Source organism: Neocloeon triangulifer, unplaced genomic scaffold (assembly GCF_031216515.1).
Source record: "Neocloeon triangulifer isolate White Clay Creek 2 clone unplaced genomic scaffold, ASM3121651v1 ptg000014l, whole genome shotgun sequence".
NCBI classification, from domain to species: Eukaryota; Metazoa; Arthropoda; class Insecta; order Ephemeroptera; family Baetidae; genus Neocloeon; species Neocloeon triangulifer.
This window is the reverse complement of record NW_026775556.1, coordinates 25,236,956-25,255,818: the sequence shown is the minus strand read 5'-3', so window position 1 is coordinate 25,255,818 and position 18,863 is coordinate 25,236,956. Positions and strand designations below refer to the sequence as shown.

Below are 18,863 nucleotides of genomic sequence, written 5' to 3'. Positions count from 1 at the left end.
CTGCAGAGACGGGCGGGCGACTATTTTTCTTTCTTGTTGTCGGACGGACGGACGTTGGGGATTTGCCCGGCGCGAGCATTTATATCCATCCTCTCTGCATTCTTAATCATCCAGCAGCCGACGCGCGAGCGGCCGCTTGTTTAAAACTCCCTTGTGCATTATCAAGCCGGGGCTGCAAGAGGGTGAAATTATTTTGGAGCTCGTTCAAAAAATTCTTGCCATAAAAAAGGAAATGGAGGCGAGCGACACAATGGCGCCACCCCCAAGCAGTGCTCTTCAAAACGCGGCCCCCGCTCGCAGCACATCGCGCGATTTAATTAAATTCGTTGCACCGAAAGAAAGAGGGTTCCAGTGGAAATTCTATACGACGGTTTTGATCTTTCTGCTGGTTTGCGTTTTGACGAGTGCAGGACAGGGGACAGTAAAACAATATTATCCACCAGAATTGAGTATAAAACTATTTACGTTTCCGTTCAAAAATTTAGCACTTTTAATAATATACGTAATTTTTGTTAAAAACATTTATAGGTATGAAAAAAAATTATCAAATAAATTCAAGCACCAAATGGAAGTCGAGAAGATTTTCTTCTGTATAAAAATTCAGCGAAAAATAAGTCATACGTGAATGGAAATTGAAAAATTGATATTATTGTTCTAAAAACATTCTTAGCATTTTTACTTCAAGTCTTAAATCAAAATTTTAACATTACTTTAAACTTACAAAACTGAGGCTTAAAAATTGTAATGAAATTTTTAGTTACTTGAATAAGATTATGAGATTGTGTGGAGGATGAAATGTTCAATAACCAATGAATTAATATGCAATTTATTGTTAGAGCCATTTTTATTTTATCAAAGTGTTTTCGCTGTAAATTTCTGGAAGGAATGAAGATTGAAGATCAAATTTAATTCAGATAATTTATTCTCTCACAACAGGCTAAGAAAATATACATCTCGAAAATAAAAAAAAAACAGCATTGGGAGAGAATTTTGCAGTCGTAGATCTAGAAAATAATTTTGAGAAATCAAATAATGATTGCAATAGAAGGAAAATAATGAATTGGAAATCATGGCAGTGAGAATTTCGATAAGAACATTTACAGTCGAAATTTCATCTCATTGCCAAAGACCAAGGACCAGGATGTGAAACAAAATTGATGTTTTCAATTTTCAACTACTTACAAGATTTTTTTTTTTAAATTTCAAAAATAAAAATAAATATGCTCTTATGTAAAATGAAACTTTCTTATTTAATTAACAAATTGTAAAATTACCAAACTAAAATTAATATATTTACTTAAAATACGTTTTTCTTATTTATTTCATTATATTTTTTTGTTTTTTTTTTTCAATTCATTTACTTACTCTGTGCCAGTCAGAATAATTAATTTTGAAAAATTGGATGGCAGAAGAGTAGACTGGCATTAGAATTTAACAAAAAATCAAGTTATCGTAATTTATTTAATTAAAAGAGACGTAGTTTTTACAGAAAATCCCTGATCACTGTTCAATTCATATATCAAATTCGTCTCATTAACTTTAATTCAAATTTAGTAATCCCTATTCCTACTAAATTAAGGCTGAGTGTTATCTACGTTTTAAATTACTCCAAAATTAAGCTGATTATTAAGTATTCTGATCAAAAGGTTTTCTTTTTTAATTTTTGTAAAATCAAATTATATTCCGACCACTAATTTAATTCCGTATTATTAATCGGATAAAACGAAACGTATATAAACTCTGGCACTAAAGATTGGAACAAAACAAAAATTAATTATTCCGTGTAACGTGAGAGGGCTGGTAAAACGAGAGTGGGCAGGCATCACCGGCGGCTGCTGTCGGGTGAACTTTAAACTTTCGGACGGAGAAATTCTGCAAAGCAGCGTAAAAAAAAGCTCTTTCTCTCTACGTGTTGTAATTTTAGCCCTCTCTGGGCGGCTCGGCTGTCAGAGGAAAGAGGCGCGGCTCTTTTTCGCCCTGTCAAGAGCCACGTTACACGTCGCTTCTCTGTGTGTGCTGCTGTGAAACAAAATTCTGAGCATGCAATCTTCAAAGGTAACGGACGGACAGACGGACGGACAGTTTTTTTTTTTGGTGCGCGCCTTTTTGAAACCGGACCTTTCTTCCTTTGCCGTCACGCTCACTCACTCTGTGATCTTGTTCGCTCTCCTTTTTTTTTATTTAAAAAAAAAAAAGTATATATATAATTTAAACATCACACACGCGCTCTCACATGGCCGTATAATATATTCTCATTTGGATGTGTGCGGGCTTAATCACGGCTGCTGGGCGGGTGGCGGCGGCAGGTACCACTGCACGACGATAAGACCTTTATGACTCTTTTTTATGCAATCCTCCGCTCTTTATCATTACGCGCCCCTCTCTCTCTCTCTCTCTCTCTCTCCAGTTCTGCTTTTTTTCCATTTTTTATTTTTAATGAACAATTAGCGCGCGAGAGCAAGACTCATGGCTCAAATAAATCTCGCGCGAACACGTTTTTGGCGTTCCTCCTCTCTCCGCGAATTCCTTCGTGAGGTGCAAAAATTAAAAAAATTCAAATTGGTAAAAATAAAAATTGCACCCTAGCTCTGTGTCCGCGCTGGGATAAAATATCGCTTTTGTCTTTTGCCAAAGAGAATTGAATGAACAAAAAAAAAATGACAACCGCAATCGGCGCTGCTGCTGCTGATGCTGTGAATAATAAAAATGCAGCGTGGCGGTGCGCGCGGCCGTGATTTAGCATTCTTAGCCACATTTTAATGAACCCATTCATCGCTGGCGCGCACGACCGGCGGCACCGCCACGCTGAATAGATTTTTAAACGTTTTGCGTCGCATCTTGGAAGCGACCATTGTCCCCTTTTCGCTACAATCACCTATTAGCTTCTAGCGATTTTTTGCTCTTGGCACAATGCACGGCCATTTAGCTTCTATTCTACTCTGGAGAATTATGTATTTTGAACACAAATTACTGCCGTTATAAAATCCTCTTGCAGATTGGAGAGGGAAATTTTATGCAAAATGCTTTAAATTATGAGTGTAAATGTTTTGATTGAAAATAAGTTGGAATAATTTTAAATTGAAATTAATGATTGTCAATGAAACTTATTACCAAAAGCAGAGGAAAATGAACAACAGAAAATACTTTTTAATATATAACAAAATATTAATTGAAATTTTGTTGATATAATTCGAAATTCTCGTTTAATTTTATTAGTTTTTGCATAAGTATTTCAGAAGCTGTTTTGCGTTTGCTTAAATTGGGCTTACACAAACAATTTGGAAATTCCGGGAAATCAATATTTTTTTTTTCATAATTTGCCGATAGTTAAAATCATATGAATTTTGAAATTTTGATTCGAAAAACAGCGGTATTATTTCTGGCTTATATGCTTGGAGATCTTCATGAGAAGAAAATGTTGAACAAAATTAATTGAAATGAAGTCATGCAAAACAAGGATCGACAGGAAATTTGCAAGAATCAGGAAAACTCGGTAAAGTTATTTTGCGGAAATTTCAAAGAAAATAAAAAGAAAGTTTTTAGTACAAAAACCACCTTTCTAACTTTATCTTCAACAGATACTGAGATCTGATTTTTAAAGTTTTAATTTGAATTGCGACCCTTTTGCTTACGAATTTCAATTTTTATTTTTAATAGTTCAGTGTAAAAAATTCCATGGACCAGCGTCAGGTGGTGGTCGTGTGTGTACAAAAAATAAAAAAATTATCATTTGAACCGTTTGCAAGTCGAACTGGGAAGCCCCTGATGGGCAAAATTTATTTGCAAATGTGATCGAGTCGCGAATGGCAAATTATGTAAATTTGATTTAAAGCCAAACAAATTTTCATATTAATTTTGTTGGCGTTTTCCATTTTCCGGCTAGAAACAACCTCAATAGAATTATTATTATTTTTATGCGCGCGTGTACGAAGCAAATTCGGGGCATATAATGCGAATGACAAAGTTAGTTTCGCGGCTGCGGCGCGGCTAATGTGGCAAAAGTGAAATCTCGTGTAAAAGGCAAAGCTAATACCTTGCTCAAATATTTACGGCCGCGTTGCCGAGCTGCAAATTTAATTGAATATAATGTTTTCGGCTTCTCCTCTTTCTGCCGGTGTGCGCCGCAAATCCGAGACTTTTGCCATGGCAAAAAAAAATCCAACTGATTAATTAATCATGAGAGAGAGTAAAAAAGCGACTATACTTTTGCGCAGCAGATAAGTCCAAGGGAGGAGCCTCTCGCCCTAGCAACTCGCCCAGTAATTTTAATTATAAATCACCCACACGAACGCCAGGGAAATATGAAAAAAAAAACGACTGCAGAGCAATAATTCACGAGAGGGGCCATTCTTTTGTCTCGTCTTTCATATTTAAAGTGGCCGGTGGAATCTCTTTCGCGCGGTTCTCTCTTCATTGTTGGACGTGGAAAAATGCGCCATGGCCGAGCGAGTTTTTTTTTTATTATTATTTCCATATATATTTTCTCTCACACAACACGCACGCAAGCAACATCCGTCTGTACATTAATAATGACGGCAGAAAATAAAATGAAAATTTTAATCCGCCCCCGGCTGGCCGGTGATTTTTCAAAAGGGAAGAAGATTTAAGGCTGCAATCGGAACAAACAACGAGAGGGAGTTTTTTTTTCGCACCTTTATTATACTCTGACGCGCAAGGTTGGCAATTCTTTTTTGCCTCATTCATTATTCAATCCATTAAATTTATCACGCGCTTGCTCTGCAATTCGAATTTTCGACGCTGCCTAAATATTTGAATGACAAAAGGAGGCGAATTAATAATTTCAGTCCGGCCGAATAAATTTGTTGTTTCATCAAATTATAACGTCGGTCGGTCGGGTCGGTCGAAGCTTTTTGCTCGCCCACCCGCTCGCCATCAGCGTGAAACTTTCATTATTCGCCGTGATTTAATTATTTAAGAGGTGTTGCGAGCTGCCTATACGCGCGGCGCCGAACAAAAGATTGCAGCTGCGGAATTTTGAAAGGATTGATTTTCACGCAGCCCGACACAGCACGGCGCAGATTTACGCGGAAAATGAGAGCCCAACAAAACACCGAGATTATTTCCAAAGCTTACCCAATTCAAAATCCTAGTCTATTGTTGTCAAGCTTTCATTACATTTTTAATTTAAAGTGCTAGGCCCTTTTATCTTTTAGGAGTATACATGAGTGATTAAAAACCCACAAACACTGTACTAAATAAAAAATAAAAAAGTCTTTACCTTGACGTTTTGAATTTAATTTTACCACGACGAAGTATTTGCAAAGGAAATTTTATTGGATTCATGACCTGGGAAATTATGTTCCTTTAACAGACGAAAACGTTTTTAATATTTTTACTAGAATTCCTTTACATTCTACCTATTTATTTACTAATTAATTTTATTCAATGTCCTTACTATATGAAAGAAGGGGAAAAATGTTCATTGAAATTAAATTCAATTAATTGATGCATTTCTTTTCTTCTTAGCTTATGGAGTGCTTTTATATATGTATTATAATTGCACTATTGTAACTCATCCACTCAGGAAAAGAAAACATTTAAAAGATATCATATCTGCAAATTAATAATAAAATTAAAATATATTTTTATATTTATTTAATAATTTTAATGTAAATTTAATATTTAGAAATATTATACACTTTCATGAAGATAAAAAAAGGGAATTTAACAGCTATTTTATAATTCCTTAGAACCAAATTCCAATTAAACTGATAGTAACGAGCTATTTACTGTTAAAAATTATTTTAATCCTGTTCCAAACATATCATTTTTATTTTCCTTTGAAATTTTCTAACATTGAGATGATTTACAAAAATTAAAAATGGCACCTAAAGCTAACAAATAATTTTAGAAATATTCACTTAAAAATTTTTGATGATAATTATGCATCTGCTTCTATCTTAAATTCAAATTCATTTGATATTCCAAGTATTCAAAGCAAAAGTTACCGATCTATTTGTCTCATTGCATAATGCATCATTATTTATTAATCAACAGATTTTGAAACGAGTAGGGATTCTTAATAAAATTTCAAGTTAAAACAAGACCAAAATTTTGAAACTTTCTCCCACATTTTGATACAAGTAGATTATGGCACGTAATTTCCTCTCCGATTGCTACAATTATCTCAAAAGAGTATCTGTGTTAAAAAAAACCATCGCAGTTGGATGTCCAAAAGGATTTCTTCCAAATTTACAACCCCCTCAAATAGTTATATTCCACTGTTGGAAAATCCTAATGAAATATTTAGCCTCTGCGAAAGATTATCCACAGAGGCATAAATAAAAGCGACCCCAGCGAAAAAGCGCAATTGCGTTTTCAGATTGCGACGTGCGGGCCGGCGTGACAAGACAGTGCTGTACTGCGGCGGCAGGCTCCATTATTTATGCCGTCATAAAATAGCCATGAAGAATCTCCATTAATTTCACTCGCGTGTACCCCAGATATGAGTAATGGAAGCAGCACCCGCGCTAGTAAACGTCGCATATTAATCAAAAGTACCTCAGGTGCACTTACAAGGAACACAACAAAACCTTCAGTTCGCCAATTTCAACTAAATTATTTGCGAGAGTTGACAGAAAAAGAGATAGAAACGATGAAAAACGCAAATGAAGTGGGCAAAATTCATGCATATAAAACTACCCTCTTGAAATTTGAAAGAAAATACCAATGTTGCCTTATCATTTCTATTTCATATCAATTTTGAATGCCACTTTATAAATTTATTTTGTGTATATGAGAAAAATTATGATTAAAAAGTGCTTATTTGTTCTCACACAATAGGAGCTAAAAAAATTTGAAAAAAACAATAAATGCAGGAATTAAAAATTTAGGGAAAAAAATAAAAAAAATCTTCCCAATTATTTTCAATTTCATATACATTTTACCTTCTTCTGTAAATTCCGAATAGATTTTTTTAAATTAACCTTGAACCACTGCCCGTGTAATTTTAAATAAGGATTTTAGCAAAATTTTATCACCAGATTACAACCAATTCCAATTTGATCATTGATCGGTTACAAATGATTTTCGTACGTCTTTGGCCTCATCAATCTGGGCTTAGTGCGTAAAAGGACGCAAGATGGCGGCCCCTCTAATAAATAATCCTTAATTAAAGTTTAAAAACGGGCGAGGCGTAATCCGGAGGGCGCGCGCGGGGCTAATCCGGCACGGGGCGCTCGTAAATTTTTCCGAGGCAAGGAAAATAAAATAATAAAAAAGCAGCAGTGCGCGGCTGGGCAACCGGCTTTAATATAAATTCAAAGTAATGCCGTTTTTTAATTCCCTCCAGTGCGCGGAGCCATAAGACTACTTTATTATTTCGAGAGAGTGGTGGTGGTGCTGCTGCTGGGTGTGGTGCAGTGCGGCGGCGGCCTTTGCTCAAAGCTTTTTGCAGCCATAAAAGTAAAGGCTCGCGTGCCAAATGGAAGCGAGTGAGTGCTGCTGCTGCTGGAGCTACGTTCTCCATTAACGTGTGCATGCTAATGAGAGAATTACCATTCGAATGGCGAACGCGCGCCGCGCCCTCTCGCACCCGAGCCGGCAGCCCTCATTAAGGAGCAGACCCTTTGCTCTCCTGCAGAATTTCCCTCTCGCCACGAGACGTTTATTTTTATCTCCTGCCTCGGTTGATTGCAAAGAAGTGAAACGACCAGAGATCATGTTTTTTTTTCTTTAGATTCTATACTTTGTGCTAAAATAAGGATCTTTAACTGCTTCATTATTATTTTTTCTTTCTTTCAAATATCCATGTTTGTACTTAAAACAAAAAAGTTCCACTTTTTTCACATAAAATGGAAAACAGAAAGATTTTTTTGAGAATTTTTGTCTTCATGAAGCTCATGTTAAAAAACATCACCATAATATTTTACAATCATTAATTTTATTTTATTTATGACCACATTTTTATACAAAATAAAATTTTTTTGAAAGAAAGGCTCCAACGACTAGCAATGATTTGTTAAGACTTCCAAGATAAAAAATCCACATCCATTACAGTGAGCCTTGGTTGACTTTTTATTTTATCCTTCTTACACTTCTTTTAAATGGAAGATTTGTATGATATATTGTGATGAATTAACTGACGTTACGAAATATTTATTAATTAATACATTTCAATTATTCCTCGCTTTGTACCATTTGTTTGTAAACCAAAGGCCGAGCATCAGCTCTATTATGTTGGCTAAAAAAAAAAGATGTCTTCCGCCCGAGCCATAAGGCCCCATGGCTCTGACGGCAGCCGTGAAACAAGTGCTAAGTGAACACAACTTCTATGACATACACGAATACTTACTGTGCAGTTTTGACAAGTGAAATTTCTCGCGCTATAATCCTATAGTTTTTTCCCTTTGCCCTAAGCAACGGGTTTTTTTCTCTAAATTTTAATTTTAGACCTGACATGTTCTAAAGACTACTGTTAATATTCTTGTCTAACAGAACAACAATAAAATTGAATTGAATTGAATTGAACATAATTTTGGGATGCGCAGCCTTTGTTGTAAACAAAGCCAAGAATGATAATAATATGACATCAAATTTTTATAACATCATCACAGACTTCTAAACTTTTTATGAATAATATTAGCATTGATGTTTATTTCTCTATAATTGTTGCGAAATATATTATTCTTGTTGAATCATTTCATTTTATTTAATTTAAGTTTATTTCACACACCAATTTTTTGGTTTAAGAAATTAACGAAAACCGAGCGCCCACCGAAAGAAGTGGTAAGATATAGAAAGGTTATTTCTAGAAACACAGGTTTGTATCTTTTTTTGTTCCTTTTAATAGTAAAGAAAAAGAAGTCAAAGCAATCAGCGTGTTTTTCGACAGGGCCTGACCGTGACACGTTCTGTATACCAGATTAAACATTAATTTTCAATTGGGCCCGCTATTCTGGCATGTCTATTAAAATATGTGTGGCATGCAAACAAAATTACACAATTTTGCTAGTTTTTTGTAAGATATTTTCAAATTAACGGAAAATATAAATATAAAATGTTTTTTTCCACTGAATTAATATTTAATTAAAACAAAGCTTTTGAAAATTCTGTGTCATCTAAATTTTTGGAATCTTAACGTTGTCAATAATTACTGTTTGTTTTCTGTTTCTTGAAATACAAATGCACAGCACTACGACAATGATAATGAAAGCAGCAACTCCAAATACGCATCCAATAATTTCAGGATATAATTGCGGCTCTTCGGTAGATGGCATTTTTGCTGAAAAGAATTAATACAGTATTTATTTTAGCACAACTTTCTTGAAGTTAAAAAGTAAAAATTTTCACTTGTTTTGAACAGAGTTCAACTGATTTGACATCATTAAAGCATTATTAAAATGATCAGAATAATTAAACTTAAATTCGAAATGTATCTTGACGATTTGAACCATTTTCTGCATGATAAAAATATTTATAAAAAAAATTAAATTTTAATACAAGTTTTTAACAAAAATATCCGCACTTTTAGGCTCATAATTGGTGTACGAATATATAAATTATGTGTGATTTATTTGGGAGAAGTAATTGCTTAAGGATAAATCAACAAGGACACTAAGCAACTATAATTTTTTCTGTAAGAGATTCTTGTACAAAAAAATTAAAAAAAGTTTGGAAACATCAAAGGATTTAGTATTGCAAAATTTCATTTCTAAAATTTTTAAATTTTGCTGCAAAGACCTACTAGGATTTTGAGTAACTTCAGTAAGCCATTTTTTGATAAAGGGATTTTTTCTTGGAAAAATATATCATCAATGCTTAATACAGTTTGGAATTTTAATATTTTCATTTGCATGAAATATGACACGATTTTAAAATCCCTTTACCTCGCTAAAAGTTGTTACCATCTATTACAATATCCATTTATTTGAAAATATGTATACGCACCATGCTTATTGCACCAGTTATTTTTATTTTCTTTGCATCTTTCAAAATGTAAAGTACGATTTTGTTTGCATTTGCAAGTGTAATTGTTTGTGGCTGCATCACTCACATTGCAATACTCAAAATCTAATTGTGGCAAAAGGCAATCATCGCAATGGTCTTGAAAACAATTATCTGCAATAAGGAAAATAATTATTCGAGTAATTGTTGGCTAAGATTATTTACCAGCAAAAATGTTATAGTTGTTTGCGTCAGGCTTCAAGTCCCAATGTGATTTGTTTTTTACACAACTGCTTTTATTTCTTGCTTTGCAAAAGATCTCATCGCAAGTCAAATTTAAATACTGTGTTTCATTTTTATTATTGAAATTGTCAATTAATTGAAGAGATATCAGTTTATATGTGGTGCAAACTGCAAGATAATTATTTACTGAAAAAACTCTGCGAATTAATAAACTCGACTAAAACTTACCGTTTGTTTGTTTTCCTTGAGCCAAAGTTTGAATGGAAACAAAAATTAGGGCAAGAAAAACAGAATCAAAGTATTTCGGTAAGCCTAGAAATCCTCCCATTGTAAGACACACACTTGCGAGTGTGAAATTCTCACAATAATTTTAACCGCGTGACGCTATTAGCCTTTTGAAAGCTGGCTGGTATGCCAAGAAAACATATTCACAAGCAGGATGTCAATCTGACGATAGTGAAAAGATTAACTCATGTTTCTATTTTTATAAAAGGAAAAATATTTATCAAGGAAGTTACTTATCAAATCTTGCTATCAGAACTCAGAACTATAAAAGCAAGGATTAAATAAGGTTTTTTCAACACAGAATACAGTCTATAAAAAAAGATAAAATAATAATAATAAATCTAGAACAAATTGGAAAGAAACATTGACTTGGTCCTAAAATTTATGACTATATAAAATCAAAGTTGGTAATTTCCAGCACTTGAAAATCTGATAAGACAAAATCAATTTTTACAGGAACTTTTATATGGATTGGCTGCATTTAACTTCTTCCTTGCCATTACAATATAAAATGCAGTGCTTAATATTTTTTTCGTTCAATTAAGACTTATTTTATTTCAAAGTAAGCTAATTAATTTTTTGTATCGTCACCTGCAAATTATTTTGAAATATTTAGTGGTTCAGTCAAGCTCAATGAACACTACAGCAGAAGATTGAACCAAATTAATATAAAAGCATAATTATCCTTTGTTTCTAGGGTGTTACAAACTTGTTAAAAAATTAAATAGAGGAAGAAATTTAATTTATCCGCGAATTCTTTGCTCCATCAAGGCAGGGCTTGGAAAAAAGGCGCCGGTGTTTGGTGCTGCGTCGGCCGACTTGCGAGTCACCGGTTTTACCCACGCAGCAACATTTTTTGTGCGCGTTCGCTTGCGGTTTTCTCATTTCCTTTCTCTAACTTCATAAAGTTGAGAATGAAAAAAAAATTTATTTATATCACTGAATTTTAAAAATAGTGTCAGTTTTGCTTTGAAGAGAAACTTAATTAAAATTTAATCAAATGTTGAAAATTCTTGATTCAGCGCCGCTGCATTGATTTGACCGCAGATGGGATTAATCAAAGATGGCAAGTGACATTAGGTAAACAGGTGCCTGTGGAAAGGAGCAACACGTCCGTCCGTGGCTCATTATGTGGTCGCCGGCCGCGACAATGAGCACCCTTCTCACCCTTGCGCGCGTTCGTTGCTAAGTGGCCTAGGCCTACAATGGGGATGCTTTTCGGAGATAGGGTTAAGACGAGTTCTTCCCTTTGTCGCGGTCCCCTCGTCTCGTCTCGCCGCCACGGCACGCGCCCCAGTTGCATCTCATTCTTATGTAGGCAGCCAGTCAAACGGCCTATGCGCCACCCCTCGCGACGAAACTCAATCCTTCGCGGCCACTCGACTGGAAAATGCCTCGTGCCGCTCGTCAAATTGTCTTCACCTTCCTTCATCATCACCGCATTCCGTATTAATTAATCTCAAGAAACCAAAACAATCCAAATCAGAAATGCAATGCATTAGAAATTTCAGCCAAAAGAACCAACTTTGCTCGAATTTTCTGTAACTTTGTCTAAATTTATTCGCAGGAATTTCATGGAAACGGTGAAAGTCTATTTATAAGCAAGATAAGTAAAAATATTTATTTCAGATGAAAATGAAAAGGAAAAATAGAAGCCAAATTAGAAATTTTTAAATACTGACATGAAAGACCACAAATTTTAAAGAGGAAAAAATTTATAATAATTAGTGTGGAAGGAAAATGTGTTTTTCAGACGAAATAGAAGAAAAAAAATGAACATATTCATTAAATAAAAAAAGGCCGTTGTAATTATAAGAAATGTATGATTATGGAATCAAATGAGTAAAATTTACAATTTTTTAAATTATAATTTGTTCACTCTTTTATCCAACACTATCATTATTTTTTTTTTTTTCATGTTTTCTGTACCCAAGATCCAAATTTGTACACTTATGATGGGGACCAAAATAGAGAAAGAAAACTTTATATGATCGCATGTTAAATTATTATCAAAATTAAAAAAAATATTAAATGCATGAATTTAGGTATTTAATTCAATACAATTGTAATGCTAAAATATTATTACTTTTATTAAATTGACTTTTATTGCAAAATCGGCGGCTTTGATTCAAATTTAAATCATGATGTATAAGGAGTCAAAAGCAGGCTTACCCAGGGTGCCTTGAAAATACTATAAAAACATATCTTTTCTCAAATTAGATATTTATTTTGCCTTAAAAACAAACAATTCTTGCACATTGGATAATTAAAAAAGAGGCTCTTTGTAAAAATCCGGAAAAATATCTATGAAAAAAATGAATATAAAATACAAAATCTCAGAAATACAAAAAAAATTGAAAATTGATAATTTTTATGAAAAATTGAAAGAAAAAAATGGATTTTTTCTTTTCATTTTTTCTTTGCAACGAGGTTTGCCCGGTTTAAATTTTTCATGAAATCCCCCTCGAGTGTTACCATTCAATGATAATTTTTAGTTTGATTTTTATCTTACTTTAATAACATTAATAATAAATAGCCTATTATTATTTTTTTTAGAATTAAGTCGGGATTAAATTGAAATATGGGAATATAGATACATTACTAGCAGAAATATTCTTGTTATTATTATCCTTTATTGACTTATGGCGTGATATACTTTGACGCTATACTTCGGGCAGGATATGCAATGGTGTTTGGTGGAAAAAAAAACAGAAAACAAAGAAATAAAATTATGATCCAATATAAAAATTATAATTCTATTGATGCTTTTATTTTAGAAATACAAAGAAAATTGACGTGGGTTATATTGAGCAGCCATTTCACAAAGATTTTTACTTACCAAGCTACTCAAAAGGGACAATTTATATAAAATTTATTAAAATGTAATAGCAATTTCAGAGATTTTTATTTCAAAATAAAATTATTTGGGCTTACTATGTTTTTGCAATTAAAATTTTATTGTAGTTTATTTAATTTTCCTAATTGTTACTTCCAACCTTTTTTTGATGCAACTGTTATTTTTATTTTTTATTTGATAAACATTGAACAGTGCAATAATAAATAAATATTTAGAGACGGATTTGATTTCTCGAGATAAATTTCTATATCACGATATCTTGCTTTCTCTTGACGTTAACCGGTTTAATTTAATTTGTATCATTAAACTTTCGAAAAATTTAAGCACATGAAAAATAAAATGAATTAAGATTTACGTGCCGTTCAAAATTGAGGCGAAAATTTTAGAGAAATTCATGAAATTCCATCTTAATATTAATAATAAATTTTTTTTATAAAATCATTTGTAAAAAAAATTTTCAACCGAAAAAAAATTTGCGTGATAAATTCAAATATGCTGATGAAAATAATACTAAAATTGTACAATATTTTTAAATATTGAATCATTTCTTAATTGTCGCACATTATCGCAGGGCTATAATATACGCACGTGCTTGCTACAAATGCGTGTATTTGGAATCGCAGACTCAAATCAAATGCTGATTAGACTAGATGATGACGTGGCTGGCGCGTCAGGGCAATCAAAAATTAATCTGCTCAGCGCGCGATAATTAAATATCAATTTCGCAAGGACACTTTTTGCCGATTGGCGCGATGCTTTTTTAATTGCACTCGATCGTCGCCGCTGATAAATTTATCGCGATGAAATTCGACAGATTTCCTTTTTTTTGCACAATTAAGAAAGAAAAAATGTAAAATCCGGGAGGATTTTTTTTATGTTTTATTTGAATTTTTATTTTATTTCGGGGCAAGTCTTTGAAGTTGGACTGTCGGCAAAAGTAGCGAGATGAGTTTTTGCGAGAGGATTTCGCGAAGAGCGTGTTTTTGGCGTGGAACTCGTTATTTCGTGATGGCTCTTTTGATGTGCATTAAGGTTTCCTGGGTGTACTTGACGTACGTGCAAAGCAATTACGACGCACCGACACAGGGTGGCCTAGCAACAGCAGCCGGCGCTCGAGAGAGAGAGGGAAGCGCCGGAATTTTCTCTCATTTCGAATTTGCAAAAGCGGCTCGAGAGTCGTGAAAATAAAAAGCGGCAGGCGCACCACGTTTAAAATTTCATGCGCCCCTGCACGAATTTCGCAGCACGCGCGCATTAATCTTGCTTTCTGCACGGAATCTAGATTCAAAAAGACCCTCATCGCTACTCCCAACTCTGGCTGGCACCACTGCAATGCTCAATTTTGAATACATTCCTTTGAAATTGCGACGACTGTGCTCAGTCGGACAAATATCAAATTCAAATTTTATTCTCATTTCCTCAAATTTCTCTTGCTTTCTTCAGAGCTATTAATTTTATATTTCAACAGGTATAATTTAATTCTGTTTAGAAATCTATCTCTAGAAAACCAATGTTTATTACACTTCCCATTTTCTGAAAAAAATTTAGCAAATAATAATAATAAAAATTTGGTGCAAGAGAACTATTTTTTATTTAATAAAATATTTTTATTGGAAAAAGTTAGAAGTCAAGCCAGTCAAGCAGTCGAGTTATCGGCCGGTGCCGGAATTAATGTAAATACCATTTCATTCACTTCTTGCATTTTCCATATTTTTCAAAAGATTCCATTTTTTTTTTTATAATATGAGTAGAATACATGCTTGAGAACATTATGTGATTTTAAATTTTAAATTCTACACCAGTTTACGGACAAGGATTGTTTTTTGGTATGCTGATGCACACATTCTTAGATGAACAATTTCTATTTTCGATCTAATTTTAATTTGCTCTGTTTGGAACAAATCTTAATTTCAACAACATTTGTTTCAGATGATCCTGCACATGATGTGGAAAATTAACAGATATAATATTGTCTTCATAGGCGAAACTTCTAGTGGATCAGCGCAATTCCAATGAATAAGGTATGACTAAAATAAATAAATAAATTGAACCGTTTACAATATTTTCTGTTTTTGAATATTCTTAATTGAGCAGACATGGCATGCAAAAATTCTTAAAAATATGAAATACATTTTATGGTGAAAAACGCGCATTGTCTTCCTGTAAAAAATAAGTTGATTGTATTAAAATAAACACAGTTTTAGTCGCAGTCCTATTTCATGAGGAAGTAAATAGAAAAGAAATCAGCAAAATTGAAAAACACATTTTTTCATCAAAATCTTCAAACTATCAAAATTCATCTGTCAACCAAATTTTGGTATTTAATTTTATGTTATTTAAAAAAATTAAATAGATAAAAAAGCCAAATTTATCCCCTTTATAAACGTCTCCTAGAGTGCCACCTTATTCTCTAAATCTTATTTAAGATATTTTAGATTTTTTTATGAAATTAACTTAGCAAATCATAAAAATTATAAAATGTAATAAAAATTGAATACAATTTTTGAAATAAATCAAAAAATTATATATGTTTTTAGATTACTAAAATAAACTAGAGGCATGAGCATGTGTCAGTTTTGCAAAGATATCAGTCAGGTCTCGAGTGGCCAGGGTGGATTAATAATTTATCCAGCTCCAGAATGAGGGGAAAGCTGTTGAGTAATGATCGGCGGAGAAAATCCGGCCGTGCGAGAAAAGAGGAATCACACTTGATTCCCGCTTTCTCTCTCTCCGTCTTCTTCTTTTTGTATCTCTTTCACGTCGATAATACTCGTTCGCATCCTGTTGTGTCGCAGTCGATTTTTTTCCCATCGAATCAAACCCGTTTCTAAATCTCCGCGGCTGCCATTTTCGCAAAGTAGATTATGCACGCTCGCCGATTTTGTGCATCATTTCGAATGCGTTGTTCTGCACGCGAGACGGATGGACCACACGGGCGCAGCTGCGTGTGCAAAATGCATCTCGTCAAACAACTGCTCTGGACACTTTTCTTTTCTCCAGCAGCTGCACTGCGCGTTGTGGGAATTGCGCTGGACTCTTGCTTATTTTGCACCGTGCGAAACTGCGCTCGCTCGCTCACTCGCTCTCGGGTTTATTGACAAATCGAAATAAAAGAAAAGTTTGCGCAACTGTTACTGATACATACACACCAGCCAACCAACTGGTATTGAGAAAACTTATGAGGACTCTGCGATCAAATAACATTCTCTTTTATGGCTATGTTGTAATCAATAGCAACAACTTTACTGCTTCTTTATTACAAAAAATTGTTTAAATAGAGACCCATGCATACCTATATAAAAATAAATATATTAAAAATACTGCATTTCATTAGGCAAGATTAATTATTATATCAAAATATTCAAAAATAATTACCTGAGATTTCATCATATTTAAAAAATCGTCGTATAAAAATATGAACAAAATCCATCGTAATAAAAATGAATTTATTATTCCACCTTCAGAATATAAGAATCATAAATATTATTAAGAAATGAATAAAATTAAGAATGTGTTTTAATTTAAAAAGAGCTACATTTATTAATGAAATTTGCATTTTTTTATATTAATAATTTTATAAAATGTATATTTTGAGATGTGATTCTCAAATTTGTGTTGCACTTATTTCTAGCTCAAAGATTAAAACCTTTCTCACCTTTCTTACTTCATCTTAAATAGCACTCAAAATAGTTTCAAAGAATTAGTCGATTACAAGAATCTAATCATTATTAATAACAAATTTTAAATTATTGAATAAATATATCTCTTAAAGATCCAAACGTTTTATGGACTCTTTTTGCCTGCATTTTTTCATGATTAATTAAGAAATTAATAATCTTATCAAATTTTAAAAATCATCCTATTTTATGATTCACCTCTATCAAAACTGATGACTTTTACTGATTTTCAGACAAATTTTACTGATTTCATTTGAAATTTCGTTGATCATTCTCCCTCGCACTTTGCTATGGGATCATTTTATTTATAAAAATGTGCGCCACTCCATCGTTTTCCCATTCATTAGTCGGGCTGCGGAGAGTGAGTGTGGGATTTTTTTTTCAGAATTTGCGAAAACTACACGCAGGCTTTTGGACTAGAGCAATGAGAGAAAGAGTGGGCAATAAATAAAATTGCGGGGATGAAAGCGTCAAGGAGGCTTAGGTCGCGAATCCCTGCACTGCCGCGTGCGTGGCTGCGTCCGACTGCACAGTGGCGGTGTTTTTGTTTTATGGCCGCGCCAAGAGTAAATATCCGAGCGTTTCTCCGGTTACTTTTAATCATGGCCGACGTTGGCGCTCTCCGTTAAAAGCAGCCTCGCCGTTTTTCCGCTGCAGGGTGGAGTTGCGACGGGCGTGGATTGGGTGCACCCGCGCGCTCAGACTCCACCTCGGCCTTTTCCGCAGCTTTTTTCGCCCCCCGCCTTTGTTGCCGCGGCAACCGGCCGCGGCTGGGGGTGGCTCCGCCGGCCGGCCGGCCGGTATTGACCCACGTGTGCCAAAGGCTTTTTGCCACCGAGCACCTTGCCTTCACGTTTTTTATTTTTATATACACACATTTTATTTGTGCAAAAACAACAACTCCTTTTTCGCCCTGTCGAGGGAAAAACGAGCCTGCAACCGAAGCCACCGCCGCCGCCACTGTGGTCAAGCCTCAGTAACAAAACAGAGACTCTGTCCAAACTTCACTCGTTTGTCTTCCCCAAAAGCCCAAATCCCCAAACGTGGAAAAACAAAATAACGTGGAAGTTTAGCGTATAATCCAGAAATTTTCCTTCAAATTCCTTCACGTTTTAAAAATTTTGTTTTAACTTAAATAGATTTAAACAAATATGAATTTAATTTCATAAAATTTATCGATTACTTTATTAATTACATTTCTTTTACTTTTATACAGTTTCAAAATATTTCTTTTTCATGTTTTGATTATTTTTTTTTTAAATTTTTCATGATATTATAAACTCCTAGATAAATAAAAAAGTATTCAATTTTTCAATAAAAATAAATAAATAAATAAATCACTAAAAGAAGCAGAACATAATTTCATTTTAAAATTGATTGATCTTTCAAAAACCTAGTAGAGTAAAATGATATATTATATTTTTATCTCATTACATCGATATGCATATTAATTACTTACATATCACATTTATTTAAAAAATATTATTCACTTATGCTACGACGCCACGGTGTAATGACTTTTTAGTAGTAAGAATGGAGTGTGTGATTAATTTAACCGTGAATCTAAATCAAAATGAAATTGCAGCACACGAGAGCGTAAATTTATTTTGCGAGTGTTTGCACCAACTCTCTCGAGTTTCACACGAGCACATAGGAATTTCGGGAAATAAAAAACGCGGTCCTCCCGGTGCTGCCATGTAGTGGCTACTTCTGCAATGAAGTGGTGGTCGCAGCATCCCTGGTCCAGCGCTCGAAATCCCCGTTCCCCTCCCCGCGCGCCACCGAACCCGCTTCACGTTTGCATTTGCCAAGCACGCGAGATGGAAATATTCAAAGATTTTCATTACTAGTTCGGAGGGATGCTGGACCGACGAGATGGATAAATGGATAGGGTG

At 34.0% G+C, this 18,863-nt stretch overlaps 1 protein-coding gene and 1 long non-coding RNA gene across 6 annotated transcripts in view; both read right to left on the bottom strand.

Moving 5' to 3' along the window:
* LOC132200474 (uncharacterized) overlaps positions 1-18,863 on the bottom strand; it is a 230,440-nt gene that overhangs the window by 152,449 nt on the left and 59,128 nt on the right. The gene's annotated exons all lie outside the window — the stretch shown is intronic.
* LOC132200348 (uncharacterized) lies at positions 7,925-10,604 on the bottom strand. Its single transcript, XR_009442154.1, has 4 exons — positions 10,378-10,604; positions 10,132-10,317; positions 9,910-10,080; positions 7,925-9,244 (listed from the first exon to the last, which is right to left on the bottom strand). It is a non-coding gene; the product is annotated as an uncharacterized LOC132200348 (long non-coding RNA).